Source organism: Crinia signifera, chromosome 1 (genome assembly GCF_055691185.1).
Source record: "Crinia signifera chromosome 1, ASM5569118v1, whole genome shotgun sequence".
NCBI classification, from domain to species: Eukaryota; Metazoa; Chordata; class Amphibia; order Anura; family Myobatrachidae; genus Crinia; species Crinia signifera.
The window spans coordinates 54,963,686-54,980,859 of record NC_139217.1 but is presented as its reverse complement, the minus strand read 5'-3'; the positions used below and the strand labels follow the sequence as shown (position 1 = coordinate 54,980,859).

The following is a 17,174-nucleotide window of genomic DNA, read 5'->3' as shown; positions in this document are numbered from 1 at the left end:
GCGGAGGGAAGCCTAAGCGGGTCTCTCCAAACCTTCGGGTGCGGAGGACCCACCGTCCAAAACCCTTCCGGGGGTGGAGGAAAAGCGGGTCTCTCTGAGCTTCGGCGAAGAGGACCCACCGATCCCTTTTTTCCCTTCCTCGGCCTTATGGTTGAGGGGGGTTAGGGGAACCATGGGGCCTTTCTCCTTTGGGAGAGGGCCCACACGTTCGTACGGCTGCCCCCTTTGCACGTGTTTAGGCACAGCACTGGTGGTGGTGGGAGCACACCTCGGGCTCCCTGAGTTTCTTCAAACTCATACTTCAAAGTGAGATCTATATTGCAGTGTAAAAATAAATCAGCCAGTATTTACCCTGCACAGAAACAAAATAACTCACCCAATTCTAATTCTCTCTGCACATTTTACATCCACATAGGTGGATGCAGTTGCAGACTCGGCTCACTCACCAGGTCCCTACCCGAGCGCTGTGCTACACAGCAAAGTGCTTGTATATGACCGGCAGCTCCCTGATGGTGCAGCCTATTTGTGTAGCCAGGCGCAGGCCAGCCATATTTCGTGTTGCATGTGATGTCACGCAGCTGCTGCGGCAGGGATACGCCTCGCCTGTGTTTTCCGGACCGCTCCCAGAAAACACACAGAATGCCAACCAACACTGCATCTCTCTGCGTCCAAATGAATTGTGTGTTTCTGGGCCAGATGTACTTCAAAAAGTGGTAAACAACCAGCCAATCAGCTTCTAACTGCCATGCTATAGTCTGTGTTTGAAAAATTGCAGTTAGGAGCAGCTCGACTGGTTGTGTATCAGTCTCCACTTTATCACTTTTTTTTTTTTTTTTAAATATTTTATTCACAATTGAACAGAATTAAATAACAGACATTGTATTGCGTATTGTTCATACAGTTTCATCGGCATAGGCACATTGTACAGCAGCAAATCATGAATGAGTGATCACAGATATAGAATTCACCAGAGTGCATTTCTTAAACATGTTATGAGCATATCAGTTTAGATATAGCCTAGAAGGGTGGTTTACCTGTCGCTAAAACAGCCATGTTATACCAGGTAGATAAGTGGACAATTTTCCTTATAGTGTCCCTTTCACTTGCCGTGAGAGTTGCTACATAGGGTAGCCATATATCAAAGAATTTCTCTGATCTGGTCTCCACATCCCCCATGCATTCGACCCAATCCATTTGATACATATACATCAGTCTAGGCATACATAGCGAAAATGATATGTCCTCTGGATGAATCCACCTAGAGAGTATGGTTTTCTTTGCTGCTGTCGCTATTCTAGCTAGCAGGAGTCTTGTGCCCTGTGCGAGTTTGGGGTTAAGTGAAGGAGGATAATAATTCCATAGCGCCCAGTTCATATTGATCTTGAACGTGATGTGTAGTGTATCAGTGATATATGCCTGTATCTTGTCCCAAAAGGTCTGTACTACCGTGCAGGACCAAAGGCAGTGCATGATTTCTGCATTTGGTGAGGAACATTTAAAACAGTTTGAATTGTCTGCTATTCCAGTTATGTGTCTGAGCTTTGGAGTGAAATAAGCCCTGTGTAGGATTTTGTATTGCATTTCTGCATATGAAGCTGAAACCATTTGCTTGTTGAGTTTAACTGTGAGTCTGATTACATCCAGGGTGCTCAGTTCTGGCGATGTGTCTTGCCATTTGGAGAGGCCCGCGGTATTGGTGGTTAGGTCAATTTTCTTCCTGATGAGCTCATGTATTACTGATGTCGAAATTGACCTTCCCTCACTTGTAATTATCAGGTTATTTAGGGTGTTAGTGAATTCGGCCTTCGGTAGGGTGGGTAGTAGTTTGGTGATATAACTTCTGACTTGGAAGTATGCAAATATTGGAATGTGGATGTTTGGGAATTTTTCTTTTAAGTTTGATAGTGTAAGAATGGTAGTATGGTCTGAGTTGAGGAAGTGATGTATCAGTTGAAGGCCCTGGTTATGCCATCTCTCATATATCTGATCTGGGGTGCCCTCTTGAAAGTCTCTATTCCCTGTCAGGGTTGAGAACAGAGACCGTGTGGGGCATAGTTTGGATCGTTGTCTCCATGATCGCCAGGCTATGTACGGGGTATGCAGCAGAGGGTTAGATTTAATGTCCGTTTCTATAGTTCCCATTGGGGAGTGTAGGTGCGCCGCTAATGTGGAGTTGGGTAGAAATGCTTGGTCTATTACCCGATCTACATAGTGATTGGTTCCCTGTATCCAGTCCAGAGCGTACCTCATGTTTGATGCTAGTGCATAGTCCTGAATATTAGGGAGGTTAATACCTCCAAGAGATAGGGGTTGCTGTAGCTTGAATAGCGCAATTCTCGGGCGTTTGCCTGCCCATATAAATTTTGTGAGAGCTCTATTGATTTGCATGATATCATGCTTATTTATAAGATATGGCAGCATCTGGACCGGGTACAGGAGGCGGGGAAACGAGACCATTCTGTATAGCTGACATCGTCCCAGGTACGAGAGGGGTAGGTGCTGCCATTTAGCAAAATCTGCCTTTAATTGAGAGATGTGGTGTGAATAATTGATGGAGTATATATCAGATACCTGTCTAGGGAATTTCAGGCCTAAGTATGTCAGGCAGTCCTGTGTCCACCGAAATGGGAACTCATATGTCCACCCCTGCATAGCTTCTGGACACAACGCCAGGGCCTCTGTTTTGTCAAAATTGACTAGGAATCCGGACACCCTGTGGAAGTCTGACATAGTCTGTTGAAGGCTCAGTATGGCCTCTTTTGGGTTACTGATGTAAAGTAGCAAGTCATCAGCAAATGCTGACACCTTTATCTCCAACCCCCCGATTGGGACCCCCTTCCAGTTCCCGTCTTTCATAAATACCCTAATCAGTGGGTCTAGGGCCAGGTTAAAAAATAGTGGCGAAAGTGGGCAGCCTTGGCGTGTCCCTCTTGATAAATTGAAATTTGCAGAATTAAGGCCATTTACCATTATGTGTGCTGTAGGGCCTGAGTATAGCATACGGAATATGTTCATGAATCCCTCCCCAAACTGCTGAGTCTGTAAGACTCTTAAGATATGTGACCAGGAGACCCTATCGAACGCCTTGTCGGCATCACAGCTAACTATAATAGTGTCCTTGGATGAAAGTTGGTTCGACTTATGCATGGCGGCAATTAATAATCTTGTGTTGTGCACTGAGGTTCGTCCTCTCACGAATCCGTTTTGGGCCGGGTGGAGAATCCTCGATAGTATGGGTTGGAGTCTCTGAGCTAGTAGTTTAGTGAAGAGTTTAAGATCTTGATTTAGCAGGGATATGGGCCTATATGATTGCACTTTTGAGGGGTCTTTCCCCGGTTTGGGGAATACTACAATCCTAGCTTCTGTGAATCTGTCCGGTGGGGGATTGCCTGATAACATGGAGTTGAAAAGGGAGGTAATGTGGGTTAGTATCTGATCGTGGGCCATTTGATAGAACTCAGCCCCTAATCCATCAGGACCTGGGGATTTGCCCTTTGTCAAGGATTTGATTAGGGGTGATATTTCTAGTTCGGTGACAGGGGACATCAAAGATTCCCTTTCCTCTGGGGTAAGTGTAGGTGAGTCAGCTAGTCTAAGGAAGTCCAGTCCCTCTGTGGGGTTGTCTGGTGGGGCTGAGTACAACTGTTCATAGTAGTCCTGGAAAGTAAGCAATATTTCCTGTGGGTTGTCTACTAGGGATCCCCTGGGGGACTGTATTTGTAGAATCTGTGATGGGGTTGTATGTGTGCGAATTAAATTGGCCAATAGTCTCCCTGCTTTATTGCAACCTCGAAAGTATCTGTTTCGTTGAGCGTTGTGTGTGAATTGTGCTCTTTCGGTACATAGGGCATCATAAGCTTGTTTGGCCGTTCGGTATGTAGTCTGATTCTCCTCTGTGTTGTTTAATAGCAAAGCATTATAGGCTTCTGATAGTCTGGTACTGCATATTTCTATGGCGCTTCTCAGCTTTTTGCGTTTCCTGGACACATATTCTATGATTTGTCCCCTGATCACCGGTTTAGCCGCTGCCCAGAACAGGTTGATATCCTGTTCATGTTCCGCATTATCTCTCTGATACATATTAATTGCATGCTTCAGATGTGTGTGGAAGTCAGAGGAATTAGCTAAATAGGAGGGGAACCTCCAATTATATGTAGTCGTTATTGGATCTGTGAGGGACAGTGTGAACCACACTGGGGCATGATCTGACAATGTTATGAGATTGATCCCAGCATCAATAACCTTATGGAATAATGGTTTAGACAGTAACCAGTAATCAATTCTGGATGAGGAGTGATGTGGGTGGGAGTAGAATGAGTATTCTCTAGATACTGGATATCTGCATCTCCACGGATCGCATAGGTTGAGGTTATTGGTTAGTATATTAGTAGGGGCAGCATCATCTCTCATTCCCTCCCTCCCCGTTCCCGTGGACCTATCTAGACCCAAGGACTGTACACAGTTAAAATCTCCTCCCATAATCATCTCCCCTTCAGCCCACTGTAATAGTTTGGAATAGATCGATGTATAAAATAGTTTGTGTTGACTGACAGGGGCATATATATTAATCAGCGTGTATATCAAGCCAAACATTGTGATCTTTATGAAGATAAAGTGACCTTCTGGGTCTGACCATACATCCTTTATGGTGTAGGGGAGGTGTTTGCGGAACAGTGTAACCACCCCCCTACGCTTCGAGGTATAAGATGCGGCTTTGAATTCCCCCAACCAAGTGTCTCTTAAAACGTTAACATCTCCTATGTTCCAATGGGTCTCTTGAAGGAATACTATGTCTGGCTTAAGCCTCTTCAAGTGAGTCATAATCTTCCGCCTTTTAATTGGGGTGTTAAGCCCTTCTACGTTCCACGATATAAACTTTAATGATCGCTGCACTCTAGTGATACTATCTGTTGTAGTAGTTGTTTCTATCCTATACCTGTCTTAGGTTTAACCAATCTGTAACCATTTCTATTTTTGGTCCTCCCATCCGTCCCAGCGAGCGGACTAGAGGACCTGGTGATAATTGTACAATGGCCCATTGTGCCCATGGGGTATTGGCATTTCACATATACAATACAATAAAACATTAAACAAACATTTTTGGACCTTTTTCGGAACCCATACTGCGACCAAATGTGTCGCAAATCAAAGTAACGTAACTCTGAACACTGCAATCGTGTGCCCACACATGGTTGTGTCGGGCCTATCGTGCAAAACACATAACTGAACAACAAAACACTGTAAATTGAAGGCAATTGGAATATATAGTGAATTATTCTAGTCAATAACCTGAACATGAGTATCACGTAAAAGGATATAGTGACGGAAGTCCTTTTCCATCTTGAAGGGTCAGTCCGCATCTGACATGCGGGAGGCGGGTTCATCTTTAAGAGAGTCTATGAAATTTTTTGCTGCCAGCGGAGTGTCCAGAAAGTAGGAACGCCCCTCATGAATTACTCGGAGCCTTGCCGGGTAGAGTAGAGCAAATTTGCGGCCCATTTCAAATAGCTGCTTGCAAGCCGGTGCAAATTCTCTTCTTTGTGCGGCGACTAGGAAGGAGAAGTCCTGGAACAGCAGCAGTTTAGCTCCTTGGTATTGCAGACCCTTGCATTTCCTGTATGCATCCAAGAGGCGGACTTTGTCTGCATAGTTGAGTATACGCATTATAACCGGTCTTGGTCGGTCTTTATTGGTCTGTTTGTCTGGCCCTATACGGTGGACTCTCTCTACCACTAGAGGGCCTCCCTGTGAGGTAAGGCCCAGCTCTCTGGGCAGCCACTCCGCCACCAGCTGCATAAGTTCTGAATTCCTTACCGATTCTGGCAGTCCTATGATGCGTACATTGTTCCTTCTGTTCCTGTTCTCCAGATCTTCGAGCTTGTCGTGAATGGTGGTTACCAACTTCTCCTGTTGGGTTATCACTGCTTTTGATTTCTCTAGCTCGTCCTCCAAGTCAGAGATTCTCTGCTCCGCTTCCGACAGCCTCTGAGTATGTTGTGTCAGCTGGGTGAGAGTCGAATCTATAGATTCTTTTATTGGGGCAAGTTTTTGATCTAAGAGTGTTGCCAGGATGGTTGTGATATCTTGTGTCGACAGTTGCGTTAAAGTCGGATTGTGGTCTGTATCCGGGTCTTCCTCTTGCGCTGACATAGGGGAGTTTGGGGTGGATCTAGGGGCTGCCACCTTCCCTCGTCCCTTACTCTGTTGGCTACTCTTTTGAGCCCGTTGTGGCTTAGCCACAAATTTGTCCATGGTAGTGAGCATCAGCGCCTGCGTATGTGTTGGCAACGCTTGGGTGATGGGTACTAGGATTCCCCGCAGCTCCTCCGTCCAGCGGCAGTAAGCTATGTGGGTGATCCTTGACGCTGCACTATGTTAGTAGAGCTTTGTAGCGTGTCAGCACTGCTTCAGATCTGGGTTTTAAGTTCTGAGTTCAGAGTTCAGAGTTCAGGGGGCGAATTGGAGTAGATTGAGACCAATTGGGATATTTTGATTTGAAGTGGTATAAAGTAAAGTAAGGTAGGGTGAGGTAAAATGGAGTGGGGGGGGCAGGGAGAGGGAGTATTACAGCTGCTGCAGGTGGTCTTATGCTGTAGTGAGCTGAATCAGGCCCCTCTGTATGTGGCTCAGCGGGGGGGTTTTGTACAGTCAGTCCTCTGAGTGCGTTTTACAGCACCTCTCCTCGCGTTCGTTTCTTGCAGCTATGCACAGGCTTTTGGGCTGGGGCTCAGTCCCTGCTCTCCTCCCCGTAATCTGTCTGCTACCAGGTCTCGTGCTTTGGGCCTGGCTTCTATAGCCTCCCCCTTCTGTCTGCTCACCTCGTGGGGGGGGGGGTTGGAGAGGTATCAGGATGTCCCTCTCTTGGCAGTGGCTTGCGGTGTATCAGGCGACACCTCCGGCGTCCCTGGCCGTCACCTAACCTGAGGCCGCGGTCCCGGCTCGCGTGTGGGCCGCAACTCGGCGCTCGTATTTCGGAGCTCCGAAGCGGCTATGTCAGGGTTCCCTCACCTGTCTTCTCTCCTCTCGTGGGGTTGGGGTGATGCCCGGGCGCTCCCCTCCTGTCCGGGGCGCGCGGCGTGACAGACGGCGTCTCCGTCGTCTCCAAACTCGAGGCCGCGGCTCCGGCCTCCGTGTAGGCCGCAACCTCGCGCTCGCACCTCGGATCTCCGGTGCGGCTGTGGCGGGTATCTATCTGTTACTCCGTCTCACCCCTTGCCGGACTGGCCACTGATGCTCCTCTGATGGGGTTTTGACTGGTGTTAAACGGGGTTTTTCTCAGGTTCTCCCCGGAGCTCTGTGGAATGGCGTCTGTTCAGTCCAGTCGCTGGCCACGCCCCCCACTTTATCACTTTTTAAAGCTTAGTACATCTGGCCCTTAGAACATCCACCATTGGGTCACATGCGCAGAATGAAAATGCGGCTCCTTGCGTACGTCATCGACACTACAGGCCTTTCTGATTCGGTCCCGCATGTCATTCAAAGGAATTCACTTTTTTTGTTCATTCAGCTGGAATGTGGATATTTCCCAATACTTTATTATGTGTATAAGTGTTTTTTTTTTTTTTATGAAAATCCTTTCCCTAACAGTACAGAAATATTATTATCACCAAATCCGAGAAACAGTCCTACAACGCCCCCCATGTATCTGTGCTGTAAAAATGTTGGAAAATTGCCAAAAAATGTTCTTAACGAAAAACTGTCCTCGGTGGCTGACAGAAAGCAGAACGAATGCGAGACTGTACTGAGGCCGTTATCGTCAGTGATTCCTTACCACATAAGGGCTCTTTTATTTTATTTTTCAATGATGTTAACTATTACAGTACTGTAATTATATCCGTCAGGGCATGCTCAGTCCCGCAGGCCGTGCCAGTGGAGGAAGAAACCAAAATGAAACTGAGCTGGTAATTAGGAGACCATTATGGCTAAATAAGACCGCAGCATCAGCAAAGGTATGCAGAAAAACAATCCCATGGAACTTATTTAGGTTTAAATGTCATACTTTTAAAAAGAACCTGGTAATTACTGCAAGCCCCAATCTCAGACAACTAATTTGACCTCTGATGTCTTATGAGCTAAAGCTAGGTTCCTGGCTCTGAGGAAACCCATTCAGAGACGGGAGCAAACCCAGGTTTAACCCGCGGTGTAGGGAGTACCGCGGGACATGATGGCGTGAATTGCGTTATTGTGGCCCCACCCTGCATTGGTCAATGCCTGTAATACTGGCATTTCACAGCAGGGGCGTGGTCATAATGATGCAATCACAATGACCACGCCCCCACACAAGGCTCAGTTGTTGAGCTCCGCCTCTGGTTCCACCGCTTTTGCGGCACACCCGTTGGCCCCGTCCCCTGCTTCATCTATCTGAAAGTAGGCAACCCTGATTTTGGGGGCATGTTACTGCTTGTGATTGCAATCACATACCCAGTTGAAATGTCTCCAGCGTGTAGGGTGACCAACTCATCCCTTTAATCCGGGACACATATTAATTACACAGGTCCTGTGACTGGCTTTCACCTGGTTTTAAACTGCCACAGAACCTGTGTAATTAATATGTGTCCCGGATTAAAGGTATGAGTTGGTCACCCTACCAGCATGCATTGCAGTGTGGCCATAAAGCTACTTAGATTAATGGTGTATCTGTAATAGGTGCAAGGTGTGCACCCTGCACCCATATTCTTCAATACTTACCTGTACAGAGTCCCGCACTGACACCTGCAACTGTGCAAAATTGCCAGGGAAAAATTGCATTTTTCCAATGTTTGGATCAAGGATGGCCAAACCTGTCCTCAAGATCTACCAACAGTTCATGGTTGGGACTTTGCAGGCAGGTGAGAGATGCAGAATATGGGCGACTCTATATTTATACACAGGTGCTGCCTGCAGATTCGCAGCTGCGCATAAATCCAGTCGCTTTCAATGAATGTATGAATACTTTGGAGGCGTTGGTCACGCATTTTTAATCAACTCTTCCAATAAAATGAACACCATGGCGGCCGAAACAGTTCTATGTATTTATGGTCTATAGATCCGGAGTAGTAGCAAGGTGAGGGGCTGCATTTAACGCTATGGCAATAGGAAAAGCTGTAATTCCAGGATAGGATGGTGGTGACATTATTACACTCTTAGGGGTATACTTACTAAAGTATGGGTGTTTAGAAGTGGAGATGTTGCTCATCAGATTTTATCTATTATCTTCTAGATCAGAGATGGCTAACCTTGACACTCCAGCTGTTGTTGAACTACACATCCCAGCATGCCCTGCATCAATTTGGCCAAATAGTAAAACTGATGCAGGGCATGCTGGGATGTGTAGTTCAACAACAGCAGGAGTGTCAAGGTTAGCAATCACTGTTCTAGAATCTAGATCAAACACAGATTAAACACAGGGCCGGTACTTGTTTCCTAGCACGGCGCCCATCGCATGGTATACCATTATACTAAATAAGGTATACGATGGTATGCGATGCGATATTGTACAATAAAATATCGCATCGTATGCCATACAATGGCATACAATGCGATCGTATACAATTTTTTGATTGTACAAGCACCCTGATGGGTCTTTACAATGTTAAATGGCCCCCCATAGTCAACGCCACCCCCAGGATCAACGCCAACCTGAAGCGTGGCGAGCGCAGCGAGCCCGCGAGGGGCGGCAGTACGCGTCCTCCGACCTTTTCATACCCCCACTATCCACGTCGGCGTGGAGTTGATGTTAGATAGTGCGGCGAGCGCAGCGAGCCACCGAGCCCGAAGCGTGGCGTGCAGACGCGGAATACATGTAAAGTAATACGCGTCCCCTCGCGGGGCTCGCTGCGCTCACCACACTATCTAAAATCAACTCCATGCCGACGTGGATAGTGGGGGTATGAAAATGTCGGAGGACGTGTACCGCTGCCCCTCACGGGCTCACTGCGCTCGCCACGCTTCGGGTTTGCGCTTCACCTTTGCGTTGATAGTGGGGGTGGCGTGGTGGTGCATTTAACATTGTAAGCACCCATTAGGGTGCTTGTACAATTAAAAATGCATCGCATCGCATGCATCGTATGCGGCTATATGGCATGAGATGCAATCAGAAGCTGTAAGATGGACGTACCACAGGGCAAGATGCACTAAGCTTCAAGGGCGGGATGTATTAATATACATCGCCGCCCTTCGCCTAACAGCCGCTGCAATGCTGCTAGCATCGGGTTGTGGTGACGGAGACCCCCGCAATACCTGTGATGTGGTCTGCGGGGGTCTCTGTTCACCTCCCGGTGGCTGCCAGCGCCCCCCTGCATCTCCTCCTCCCCCATAAAGCTGGATGTCCTCCCGGCTGTGACACCTGGGGGAGGAGGAGATCAAAGGAGGACGCATTTTCCCGTTAGTACATCCCGCCCCAAAAGTGATAAAATGGAGAATGATAAACAGCCAGCCAATCAGCTTCTACCTGCCATGTCACAGACTGTGTTTGAAAAATGTCAGGTAGGAGCCGATTGGTTGTTGTTTATCACTCTCCATTTTAACACTTTTGAAACTTAGTGCATCTGGCCCACAGCCTGTAGCACAGCAGTCAGGAGCTGATTGGCTGGTACTTTATCTCTCTTCCGTTTAGTACATATGGCCCTTAGACTTTAGTAAAATACTCCATTATGTGCTGGCTGAGTCTAGCCTTCTATTGGCAAACTGCGCCTATTTTGAATTGTAGGCACCAGGAAGACGTGTTTGAGAGGACTTTGGCACAATAGAAGCGTCAGATATATTATCCAGTGTTCTCCTTGGAACTGCTTATTTAGGGCGACAACACAGATTCTGTGTAAGCGGCCTTCTATTATTCCATTATTCCGTGTCCCAGCTTTTTATACTTTCTTTCACTTAAAGAACTTTATCGTTGGCTGCCACAAAGCGCTCGGCAAAGATTTTTTCTGCCACAGCGATCAATCCCTTGTTGTTCCCAGTTGGACGTTGGTGAAGCAGAACAATGAGTTCTAGGCCACACTGGATTGCTACGCCAATCTGTCACATTTTGCTGTGAGTGGTACGAAAATCTTGTGTGGAGAAAGTACCGGATAGCGACAGGGATATCAACAGCAGAAATACGAGCGGCTTTCTTCCATACGGCTACAGAAGCTAAGGAGAAACACAAAAATCAACTGTTGTCTCGGTGATCGAATCTTATCATGAGGTTAAAGTTATCCGTAAGGAACTGTTGGTTACTGGAAAGAGTGGAGAAGTTGTCCTTAGGAACCAATCACCTTTGAGAAAGCATTTGTCGAGGACATTCTATAAAATTATAGCTGATTGGATTGCTACAGTATGAGGTTCTTCTCCACTGGTCCACTGCACCACTCTTCTTTCACCGCTTGATACATTACCCCCAGTGGGTGAAATTTACTAAGATGTGAATTCTACTTCACATGTGATGTTGCAATGGGCAACCAATCAGATCCTGTCTACTATCTTCTAGAGCAGGGGTGGGGAACCTTTTTTGTGCCAAGGGCCGTTTGTATGGGGATAAAATCCTCGGGGGCCATATGTAAAAATTTCCCTTACAAATTGTCCTGCTGCGGCGGCTGCCACTTAAAGGGACTGACAGTCTCCCACTGCTGTTGATTTAAGAGGAATCTTGCGAGAACTACCGACCTCTCGCGAGAATTCCCCCGTACTTGACTACCGGCAAAGCCGCCGGGCGGGTGGGAGGGCCACTCAGACCGACTACGGGGGCCGCAGGTCTGAGGTTCCCCACCCCTGTTCTAGAGGGTGCTAATTAATAAGAAGTAGATTCTGATTGGTTGCCCGTAGCAACATCACATGTGAAGTAGAAGTCACATGTTAGTAAATTTCCCCCGTTGTCTTTAAATAGTGGATGCTAGGACATAGGAACATAACTGAGTTCTTCTCCGTTCAAATTGACTCCTCAGACTGTTCCATAGGCGTGACCACTAGCTGGCTTATACATCCGTAAAATCTGATCCAAAAAAAAGTTATTTTGTATTAAATACTTTTCTTGAACAAGATCCACATGAAAGTCAAAACAAAAGACGATATATATCATGCATCAGAAGTAATGAGAATGAATGACCCAACAAGGGACTTGTCCTTACACAGCGCAAGCAGACTAATTGCCTGAACTGACAATTTGCATTTTTATGAGTTTAATCAAAACATGTAAGCACATCCACAAGTGACCAAAGAGGGAACTTAAGTAGGAGAGACGTGATTCATTTTGGGATATAAATAAAGTGTCTGCACAAATCAGAAACAAAACGCATGTTCCGGCTGCCAGGATTTGTTAGAAGGAAATGAGATTTGTGCCAGTGATGGGCAGGATGGGGAGGAACTGGGCGTGAGATGGGGCATAGTTGGGGGCAGGCTGAGGTGACCCGAGCTCTTACCATGATTGATCATAATCAACAATAGGAGGTGCAAATTGTTGTATTGCATAGCTCCTAACTGTCCTGATTCCAGTGCAACCCAGTCCCGCTACGGGCCGTGGTTGCTCTTGGGCTGGGTGGGGGAGGTTGGGAGAGCCTTTGATCGTCCGCTGTTTTGAGAGTGATTCCTGAATAGGTGATCACTCTGCGCACAACGTATATTCAGTGCAGGGAGGTGAACGGGGGTCTGCTAGCTGCTCGGAAGCACCCCCCTACATTCAGGGCTGTTCCGCCCTTAGTTCCAACCAGGGCCACGCCTACAGTGCACGACGGATCCGATCTAAAGGAGCAGAAAGTTGGTAAGTATGGTATTGTGTTATATAGGATTTTGGGTACTTGTGAGTTATCCGGGCGTCCGATTTTTTGATTGTATGCCTTAAGTTAAGGCATACAATCAGATGCGATGCGATGCGATATCGCATCGCATCGCATCGCATGCGATCATCGGATGCGATGACCCGATTTTTCCATAGGAATCAATGTTAAAATGATTCCTATGGAAAAAGGGGTCCTTTTCATACCCCTACTATCCAAGTGGGCATGGAGTTGGATATAAACCTGTGGCGAGCGTAGCGAGCCACCGAGCCCGAAGCGTGGCGAGCGAAGCGAGCCCCGCGAGGGGACGGTATTCTGTGTCCCCTCGCGGGGCTCGCTACGCTCGCCACGCTTCGGGCTCGGTGGCTCGCTACGCTCGCCACAGGTTTATATCCAACTCCATGCCCACTTGGATAGTAGGGGTATGAAAAGGACCCTTTTTCCCATTGAATTCCATGTTAAAATGGACTCAGTCCATTTTAACATTGATTCCTATGGAAAAATCGGGTCATCGCATCGCATCGCATCGCATCCGATGGTCGGACGCCCGGATAACTCACAAGTACCGGATTTTGTTAGCACTTGTTTCTGTTACACAGCACTCGTTATATAAATAATAATTTGAAGTAACATCTCCACTTTATATAACAATAGTGCTGCCTTTGTAGTATGATACACTGGACCTTATATTAGCTATGATGGGCTCAGGGGCGGATCCAGGAGAAAATAACAGGGGGGGGGGGCACCATGATAGGAAACGGTTTGGGAGGGTATTAGTGGTGCCATCGTAAATGCGGCGAGAGAGAGAGAGGGCAGGAATGGGATTAAAAATAGGCCCTGGCTTTTAAAGTACATAGGGCCACCTTGGCGACAAAAGGGAAGGATGTAGTTGTGCGCGCGCGCCGAAGGCACGCTCGGAAAAGGGGGTGTGGTCACTCAACAGGGGGCGTGTCCTTGAGTGTAGTGTACCACACCATATACAACTTCTACACATTATGCAACAAAATACTAGACCCCATTATACTTGCCCCTTACACATTATGCCAAACAGATTAACCCAAAATTCACATAATGCCACACGGATTATTCCAACATTCACAATATGCTTTATAAACAGGGACATTGCGCGCCAAAGGCACGCATTAAAAATTTACACCATAATGTCCATTACATGTTAAGCCAAACACCATAATGCCTATTAAAAATGGGATACGGTCATAAGGTTTACACCAACTAGGTCAACAAGCATTGGGTCAACACCACTAGGTCGACAGGCAGCAAGGTCGACATGGGTTTAGGTCGACATGGGTCTAGGTCAGCAGGTCATTAGGTCAATACAAGCATTAGGTCGACATGTGCTAGGTCGACAGGGAAAAGGTAGACATGGGGTTTTTCACTGTTTTTTGAGCTGACATGTGCCGACAGGCGGCATTTCATGCCCTACCATCCACTAGGGCATGGCGGCAGAATAAAATAGTGCCGAAGCATGGCGAGCGATGCAAGGGGATGCGGTGCACTTCAAACTGTGCACATGTCGACTGTGTCAACATTTGGGTAAAAAAACAGTGAAAAACCCCATGTCGACCTTTTGACTGTCGACCTTGCCCTGGTCGACCTAATGCTTGTGTCGACCTTGAGCCATGTCGACCTAGACCCATGTCGACATTGCTGCCTGTCGACCTAGTGGTGTCAACCCAATGCTTGTTGACCTAGTTGGTGTAGACCTAACAACCCACACCCTTAAAAATTATGCTGCGTAAGTGCTGCTTACCTACATGCTCATTGCCAAGGATTCCATGCTCATTGCCAGGGGTTCCATGCTCGTTGCCACATGGGATTACATGCTCATTACCAAGGAGGAATACATGCTCGCGGTAACTGGGGAACAGCCACCGCCAGGCAGAAGTGACAGCCATTGACAGCTGGGCAGAGAGTGGGGGGCTGCCCGGCTGTATTCAGAGTACTGCAGGTCCCGTCTATTTGAAATAATACCCCTTTCACACCAGAAAATGCAGGGACTTTCCCGGGTTGGCTCCTTTTACACCAGCCTTCTGGTGTGAGGGGGAGAGAACCCCCCCTAACCGGGTATCTAATTTTACTGGCTATATCTTCGGAACCAACTAACCCATTTACATGAGACAAGTATCATATTGAAGAACTTTTTAGTGGGCTTTGAATGATTTTGGTCCCGTGAAACTGGGCCGTTTGGTTCCGGAGTAATCTGCCCTGAAAGAACATGAACAGCCATGAACTTGCAGTTCAAAAATAAAACATTGGTTTACCTGCAATATCTCTAGAACTATTTGACCCATATGTACCAACCTGGCATCAGATTAAAGGCCCAGAGATTTGGGTTCGAATGAGATCAACCATGACGGGGGGGTGTTGGGGGTAGGGGGGTTGGGGGGCACGTGCCCGGGTGCCCCCCCCCCCCTCAATCCGCCCATGGATGGGCTGTATTTGACCTTACTACCAATCAGCTGTACATTACCTCTTGCGCTATGGCTAAGCCAACATGTCATTATATATATGGATGGTAGTGACTGTCTGTGTATGTTGTCTCCTCATCTGGATCTTCTTTGGCTGAATTACAGAACAGATGTAGGAATCCATGAGAGGTTTCCATAGAGAACAAGGCCCTGATGTTCTTAGGCTTCTCTAGGTCATTATCAGACATGGCTGTTCTCCCATAGTGCAGACAGGGCAGAGGTGTGGTGTGTGTAATCTGTCTCCGCTCTCCGTCACAGTAACCCCAGAGCAGCAGCTTCTGCACACACACTCGGGCGCTAGGAAATAGGCAGCACATGCCCAAGGTGGTCAGGGGCATCTCATTCCCCTGACAGGTGCACTCAGGGCAGGGGGCTGTCACTTCTCATTCATCATCATTAGGACTGGCTGCTTGTATGATGGAGAGGTACAGTAGCTTTGCTGTATTCCTTAGGGATTGCCCGAGATGTACTAATGTAAATATAACCAGGACTATTTTTGTGCAGGCTCCAGCAGGAACTGAGGCCCTTATTCTAGTTCACTCTTTCTGACAAAATATTTCTTAGATGGACAAAACCATGTGCACTGCAGGTGAGGCAGGTGTAAAACCCCACCCAAATCTAATTATCTCTGCACAAGTAACACCTGCCCCACCTGCAGTGCACATGGTTTTGTCCATCTAAGAAATATTTTGTCAGAAAGAGTGAACTAGAATAAGGGCCTCAGTTCCTGCTGGAGCCTACTGAAAAATAGCCCTGGGTGTATGTATAATTCCGCCCGCACTGTACTGCAGTACATCTTATCTGTATAATAACGTCTAACAAAATACTGATTCTGGGGTAGTTGAATGATCCAATCCGGTGACTTTAATAATCCGTCCCACTAGTAAACATTGTCCGTAGTATTAATGTACTGTTAAGCGAGACAGCCAGGGGCGCACATGCGACATAATGCCGAATAAAGATGTAACAGGGATCTTTTCATTTCCCCCCAGTAGGGAACATTGCTCCTTTTTCCAGTTTACAAGGAGCACAGACCCTCTCCTGCCTGCTTGCACATTGTTGCTGGCAGGAACAGCCCTGACAGTCGGATGCATTGAAAAGACCTGAGTGGCTAATGCAGCGTTCCCAGGCTCCCCAGTTACTGGATAGCCGTGTTTAGCAAAGAAGGGTCAACACTGTGCACTGTGGCCTGACCCCTTAAGACTGAACCTTTGTTCTTAGCGGGCTCTTTTTCTGGCTTATGGTTAAGCTCTGGGTGTAAGCCAAAAATAAAACACAGCCTGAATTGACCACTTTGAAGCAGGCCATAGTCTGTGCAGTGTAAGTTCCAGCTGTTTTCCATGGGGGACAGAGAAAGAGAACTCATGGGGGGAGAACTGCGGCACTATCAGCGGACGCTCTCTGTATTGTGCCGGGATCTTACTGAGACCCAGCTGAATGGGCCTACTGTCTGCCTGCTCATTTCCTTATTAGTTTTGCTGCGTCATTTACCATATCAAAAGAGATTAGGTCCTATAGCAAAATTACATGTATTCAGATGTTTATTATTTTGCATGTATTTATTTTTCTTCCCACGTGCACTTCTATCTGGCCAAACAGAATAGGTATTATAAATAGCTTTAAAGGCTGGAAACTAAGAGTTAGAACGATGATGTTCTCTGCTTATTTCATTATAGGAAGTTCCAAACTGTCATTTAAATGTTACTGTTACTTCATAAACTTGGCTCATTTTGAATGAAACTTTCTGCACAAGGCTGCCACCAACAGGGTACCAGGGGTACTGCAGTGCCATGCACACCTGGGCAGCAAGATTACAGTGTGTCCATTTGGATTTGTATCAAATATAGGTCTCCGATTGTACATTTAATAAGTGCCTGTTATTTGCCCAGACTTGTAATATTTAATCTATACAGGGGTATAGCTTCAAAAAAATTAAAAGAAGTGATGTTGCCCTTGG

At 47.0% G+C, this 17,174-nt stretch overlaps 1 protein-coding gene across 2 annotated transcripts in view; it reads left to right on the top strand.

Annotated features, from left to right (window-relative positions):
- SORCS2 (sortilin related VPS10 domain containing receptor 2) overlaps window positions 1–17,174 on the top strand; it is a 719,220-nt gene that overhangs the window by 81,628 nt on the left and 620,418 nt on the right. The gene's annotated exons all lie outside the window — the stretch shown is intronic.